General features: G+C 63.2%; 1 non-coding gene across 1 annotated transcript; it reads right to left on the bottom strand.

Annotated features, from left to right (window-relative positions):
* Nucleotides 1-5264: 5264 nt before the first annotated feature.
* LOC131868369 (5S ribosomal RNA) lies at nt 5265-5383 on the bottom strand. Its single transcript, XR_009366827.1, has one exon. It is a non-coding gene; the product is annotated as a 5S ribosomal RNA (ribosomal RNA).
* Nucleotides 5384-6505: the final 1122 nt, after the last annotated feature.

Raw genomic sequence — 6505 nt, 5'->3', positions numbered from 1 at the left:
GGTTGCCACCCTGGCGCGCACGAAGTCGGAAGTAGGGTTAATTGCCCGGGTGCGCACCTTTGCCAGGGTGGCACCTTACCTGGGCTGCGCACCAGGGCGGGCTCAAGATGGCACGCGCGTTCCGTTTTTTTCACTATCTTTCAAAACGGAAATTTTAAAATCTCCTTTTTTTTTTGCCTTTTCTGGAAATTAGTGAAGGCAGCGCATCAAAGGTGCGCACCTCGCTGCCCACCTTGGTGTGCTCTGAGGTGCGCACCCGGGAGCGCTACGAAGTGTGCTCCAAGGTGCGGCGTGCACGTTGTCGGAGCCCGGTTTGCCCCGGGTGCGCACCTCGCCTGCACCTTGGCCGGGGTGGGCACCTTGGCTGGGTTTGCCCAGGGTGCGCTCCGAAGCGGGGTTACTGGAGCGCCCCCTCTTTTTTTGTCAGAGAGTTTGGTGGGGTTTCTCGCATTGGCTCTTCCCAGGCCCGGTTGTTGGGTGCGCTCCCACCCTGGCGCGCGCGAAGTTGGAAGTTGGGTTAATTGCCCGGGCGCGCACCTTCGCCAGGGTGGGCACCTTGGTGCGCAAACCTTGGCTGGGCTGCGCACCAGGGCGGGCTCAAGATGGCACCAGCATTCCCTTTTTCTCACTATCTTTCAAAACGGAAATTTTAAAATCTCGTTTTTTTTTTGCCTTTTATGGAAATTAGTGAAGGCATCGCATCAAAGGTGCGCACCTCGCTGCCCACCTTGGTGTGCTCCGAGGTGCCCACCACGGTGCGCAACGCCGGTGCGAACCCGGGAGCGCCCCGATGTGTGCTCCAAGGTGCGGCGTGCACGAAGTCGGACCCCGGTTTGCCCCGGGTGCGCACCTCGCGTGCACCTTGGTGCGCACACCTTGGCTGGGTTGCGCGGCCTGGTGGGCACCATGGTGCGCACCAAGGAGCGCTCCGAAGTGTGCTCCAAGGTGCGGCGTGCACGAAGTCGGAGCCCGGTTTGCCCCGGGTGCGCACCTTCGCCGCGGTGGGCACCATGGCGTGCACGAAGTCGGAGCCCGGTTTGCCCCGGGTGCGCACCTCGCGTGCACCTTCGCCGGGGTGGGCACCTCGGCTGGGTTGCGCGCCCTGGTGCGCACCAAGGAGCGCTCTGAAGTGTGCTCCAAGGTGCGGCGTGCACGAAGTCGGAGCCCGGTTTGCCCCGGGTGTGCACCTCGCGTGCACCTTCGCTGCGGTGGGCACCTTGGCTGGGTTGCGCGCCTTGGTGGGCACCATGCAGTGCACGAAGTCGGAGCCCGGTTTGCCCCGGGCGCGCACCTCCGCCAGGGTGGGCACCTTGGTGCGCACAACTTGCCTGGGCTGCGCACCAGGAAGGGCTCAAGATGGCACCCGCGTTCCGTTTTTTTCACTATCTTTCAGAACGGAAATTTTAAAATATCGTTTTTTTTTGCCTTTTCTGGAAATTAGTGAAGGCAGCGCATCAAAGGTGCGCAACGCTGGTGCGAACCTGGGAGCGCTCCGATGTGTGCTCCAAGGTGCGGCGTGCACGAAGTCGGACCCCGGTTTGCCCCGGGTGCGCACCTCGCGTGCACCTTGGTGCGCACACCTTGGCTGGGTTGCGCGCCCTGGTGGGCACCATGGTGCGCACCAAGGAGCGCTCCGAAGTGTGCTCCAAGGTGCGGCGTGCACGAAGTCGGAGCCCGGTTTGCCCCGGGTGCGCACCTCGCGTGCACCTTCGCCGCGGTGGGCACCATGGCGTGCACGAAGTCGGAGCCCGGTTTGCCCCGGGTGCGCACCTCGCGTGCACCTTCGCCGGGGTGGGCACCTTGGTGTGCAGACCTTGGCTGGGTTGCGCGCCCTGGTGGGCACCATGGTGCGCACCAAGGAGCGCTCCGAAGTGTGCTCCAAGGTGCGGCCTGCACGAAGTCGGAGCCCGGTTTGCCCCGGGTGTGCACCTCGGGTGGGCACCTTGGTGCGCATGCCTTGCCTGGGCTGCGCACCAGGGCGGGCTCAAGATGGCACCCGCGTTCCTTTTTTTTCACTATCTTTCAAAACGGAAATTTTAAAATCTCATTTTTTTTTGCCTTTTTCTGGAAATTAGTGAAGGCAGCGCATCAAAGGTGCGCACCTCGCTGCCCACCACGGTGCGCAACGCCGGTGGGCACCCGGGAGTGCTTCGAAGTGTGCTCCAAGGTGCTGCGTGCACGTTGTCGGAGCCCGGTTTGCCCCGGGTGCGCACCTCGCGTGCACCTTCGTCGGGGTGGGCACCTTGGCTGGGTTTGCCCCGGCTGCGCTCCGAAGCGGGGTTATTGGAGCGCCGCCTCTTTTTTTGTCGGAGCGTTTGGTGGGGTTTCTCGCATTGGCTCTTCCGAGGCCCGGTTGCCACCCTGGCGCGCACGAAGTCGGAAGTAGGGTTAATTGCCCGGGTGCGCACCTTTGCCAGGGTGGGCACCTTACCTGGGCTGCGCACCAGGGCGGGCTCAAGATGGCACGCGCGTTCCGTTTTTTTCACTATCTTTCAAAACGGAAATTTTAAAATCTCCTTTTTTTTTTGCCTTTTCTGGAAATTAGTGAAGGCAGCGCATCAAAGGTGCGCACCTCGCTGCCCACCTTGGTGTGCTCTGAGGTGCGCACCCGGGAGCGCTACGAAGTGTGCTCCAAGGTGCGGCGTGCACGTTGTCGGAGCCCGGTTTGCCCCGGGTGCGCACCTCGCCTGCACCTTGGCCGGGGTGGGCACCTTGGCTGGGTTTGCCCAGGGTGCGCTCCGAAGCGGGGTTACTGGAGCGCCCCCTCTTTTTTTGTCAGAGCGTTTGGTGGGGTTTCTCGCATTGGCTCTTCCCAGGCCCGGTTGTTGGGTGCGCTCCCACCCTGGCGCGCGCGAAGTTGGAAGTTGGGTTAATTGCCCGGGCGCGCACCTTCGCCAGGGTGGGCACCTTGGTGCGCACACCTTGGCTGGGCTGCGCACCAGGGCGGGCTCAAGATGGCACCAGCATTCCCTTTTTCTCACTATCTTTCAAAACGGAAATTTTAAAATCTCGTTTTTTTTTTGCCTTTTATGGAAATTAGTGAAGGCATCGCATCAAAGGTGCGCACCTCGCTGCCCACCTTGGTGTGCTCCGAGGTGCCCACCACGGTGCGCAACGCCGGTGCGAACCCGGGAGCGCCCCGATGTGTGCTCCAAGGTGCGGCGTGCACGAAGTCGGACCCCGGTTTGCCCCGGGTGCGCACCTCGCGTGCACCTTGGTGCGCACACCTTGGCTGGGTTGCGCGGCCTGGTGGGCACCATGGTGCGCACCAAGGAGCGCTCCGAAGTGTGCTCCAAGGTGCGGCGTGCACGAAGTCGGAGCCCGGTTTGCCCCGGGTACGCACCTCGCGTGCACCTTCGCCGGGGTGGGCACCTCGGCTGGGTTGCGCGCCCTGGTGCGCACCAAGGAGCGCTCCGAAGTGTGCTCCAAGGTGCGGCGTCCAAGAAGTCGGAGCCCGGTTTGCCCCGGGTGCGCACCTTCGCCGCGGTGCGCACCATGGCGTGCACGAAGTCGGAGCCCGGTTTGCCCCGGGTGCGCACCTCGCGTGCACCTTCGGCGGGGTTGCGCGCCCTGGTGGGCACCATGGTGCGCACCAAGGAGCGCTCCGAAGTGTGCTCCAAGGTGCGGCGTGCACGAAGTCGGAGCCCGGTTTGCCCCGGGTGCGCACCTCGCGTGCACCTTCGGCGGGGTTGCGCGCCCTGGTGGGCACCATGGTGCGCACCAAGGAGCGCTCCGAAGTGTGCTCCAAGGTGCGGCGTGCACGAAGTCGGAGCCCGGTTTGCCCCGGGTGCGCACCTCGCGTGCACCTTCGCCGCGGTGGGCACCATGGCGTGCACGAAGTCGGAGCCCGGTTTGCCCCGGGTGCGCACCTCGCGTGCACCTTCGCCGGGGTGGGCACCTCGGCTGGGTTGCGCGCCCTGGTGCGCACCAAGGAGCGCTCCGAAGTGTGCTCCAAGGTGCGGCGTGCACGAAGTCGGAGCCCGGTTTGCCCCGGGTGCGCACCTCGCGTGCACCTTCGCCAGGGTGGGCACCTCGGTGCGCACACCTTCTCAATGTTTTCTTGCCTTTTCTGGAAATTGGTGAAGGCAGCGCATCAAAGGTGCGCACCTCGGTGTGCTCCGAGGTGCGAACCCGAGAGCGCTCCGAGGTGCCCACGAAGTCGAAAGTCGGGTTAATTGCATTGTTTTCCCCGGGTGCGCTCCGAGGTGCGCAACATCGGCGCGCACCAAGGAGGGCTCCGAAGTGTGCTCCAAGGTGCGCACGATGGCGTGCACCTCTGGTGCGCACGATTCGGAGCTCGGTTTGACCGGGGTGCGCACACCTTGGCTGGGTTGCGCACCTTTTGTGTGCTCCAAGGTGCGCACGAAGTCGGAGCTCGGTTTGCCCCGGGTGCGCACCTTCGCCAGGGTGCGCACCTTGATGCGCACGCCTTGGCTGGGCTGCGCACCTTGGTGGGCGCCATGGTGCGCACCTTTCGTGCGCTCCAAGGTGCGCACGAAGTCGGAGCTCGGTTTGCCCCGGGTGCGCACCTTGGTGGGCGCCATGGTGCACTCCGAGGTGCCCAAGATTGGTGCGCACCAAGGAGCGCTCCGAAGTGCGCTCCAAGGTGCGCGCGAAGTCGAAAGTTGGGTTAATTGTCCGGTTTGCCTCGGGTGCGCACCTTGCGTGCACCTTCGCCAGGGTGGGCGCCTTGGTGCGCACACCTTGGCTGGGCTGCGCACACCTTGGCACCCGCGTTTCCTTCATTTTAAATTTTTTTTTTTTACAATCTCTCAAGTGGGAAATTCTATAATCTCAACTTTTTTTGCCTTTTCAGGAAACTTTTGAATGGAGCGCATCATTGGTGCGCTCCGAAGTGTGCTCCAAAGCTCTCTCCAGCTGCGTGCACCTGCCCCGGCCGCGCACCCGGCCCCGCCCAGCTTCGCTCACCTGTCCCGGGCGTCTGGTGCGGAACCTTAGAGTAAGAAACATCACCGTGCACCTTGGCCAACGTGCGCGACTCGACCGAGCGCGCACTGGCCGAGGTGCACACCGATTTCACCTGGGTGCGCGCGCAGCACCTCGGGCGCACCGGGGTGCGCGCACAACGCCCGGGTTGCACCGTGGCCTGTGTGCTCGGGGCGCCTCGGGTGCGCGCTCGGTGTCGCCCCCGCGCGCGCGGTAGTGCGGGCAGCGCACCCCGGCCCGGCCCGGCCCCGACGAGAACGCAAACGGGCAAAAGGTTTATTCAAATAGCATTGCGACGCCCGGCGAAAAACTAAAAAAGGGTGCAACACCGGGACTTCCCGGGAGGTCACCCATCCCAGTACTACTCCGGCCCAAGCGCGCTTAACTGCGGAGTTCTGATGGGATCCGGTGCACTAACGCTGGTATGATCGCACCCGTTATGAGCTTGTCGCAGTGTGTACTTAGCAAACCGCGACCCACGTGCGAATCCACCCCGGCCACCCACCCCCGTCGAGGTGCACACCCTCCCTCGCGAAGTGCGCCCCGTTCGCCAAGTGTGAGCCCTGCCCGGGTGCGCGCACCTTGCTAGGGCGTCGGGTGTGCACCCGGCCCGGCCTACGTGCGTGCACCTGGAGGGGGCGTCGTGTGCGTGCAGTGTCCCGTCTGCAACGCGGTGCCCACACACCACCTCGGGCGCAACGACCTGCGCTCACATGTGGGCCGAGTGCACCTTGGTGCATGTTCGGGGCGCCTCGGGTGCACGCTCGATCTTGCCCCGGTGCACCAAGGCGCTCGGTTTGCCCCGGGTGCGCACTTGGTGCAAGGTGGGCACCCAAAATAGGGATCAAGCACCAAAACACAAGTTTCGGGATGCAAAATGGGACCCAAGGACCACAAATGCGTTCCAAGACCCATGATGGGTCCACGAGAACAAAAATGTGTTCCGAGACTTAATAAACAAATATTGGGTTTTAGGAGAAGAAACATGCTCTGATGCCCAAAACGAGAATCGACCCCGAAAAGGCCACAGGCCAAAAGTGGGATGCGAGACAAAAAAAAATGGGACCCGAGGACCAAAATTGGGTTCCCAGGTCGAAGACAGGGCAACCGGACAAGAAACGACCTCTAAGGCTCGAAATGAGTCCCGACGACTAAAACTTGACAAGAAGCACCCATCAGGCACCCAACTCGACACCCATGGGATGCCGACCCACCCGGGCTTCCACCTAGCACACCTTGGCACCCACCCACCCTCGCACCCAACCTCGCACCCAACTTAGCACCTTTGAACCCACATTGGCACTCACCCTGACCCTGGCACCTTGGAACCCACATTGGCACTCACCTTGACCCTGGCACCCACCTTTGCACTCACCTTGGGACCCACCCTGGCTCCCACCTCGGCACCCACCCAGACACCCACCTTGGTTCCTTGGCACCCACCTTGGATCCTTGGCACCCACCCCGACACCCACCTTGGCACGCAACTTGGCTACTTGCCACCCACCTTGGCTCCTTGACGCCCACCCCGACAACCACCCCGTGACCTACCCTGGCT

This window comes from Cryptomeria japonica, unplaced genomic scaffold (assembly GCF_030272615.1).
Source record: "Cryptomeria japonica unplaced genomic scaffold, Sugi_1.0 HiC_scaffold_205, whole genome shotgun sequence".
NCBI classification, from domain to species: Eukaryota; Viridiplantae; Streptophyta; class Pinopsida; order Cupressales; family Cupressaceae; genus Cryptomeria; species Cryptomeria japonica.
Note: the sequence above shows the minus strand (reverse complement) of the source record. Positions and strands in the feature narration are given on the sequence as shown.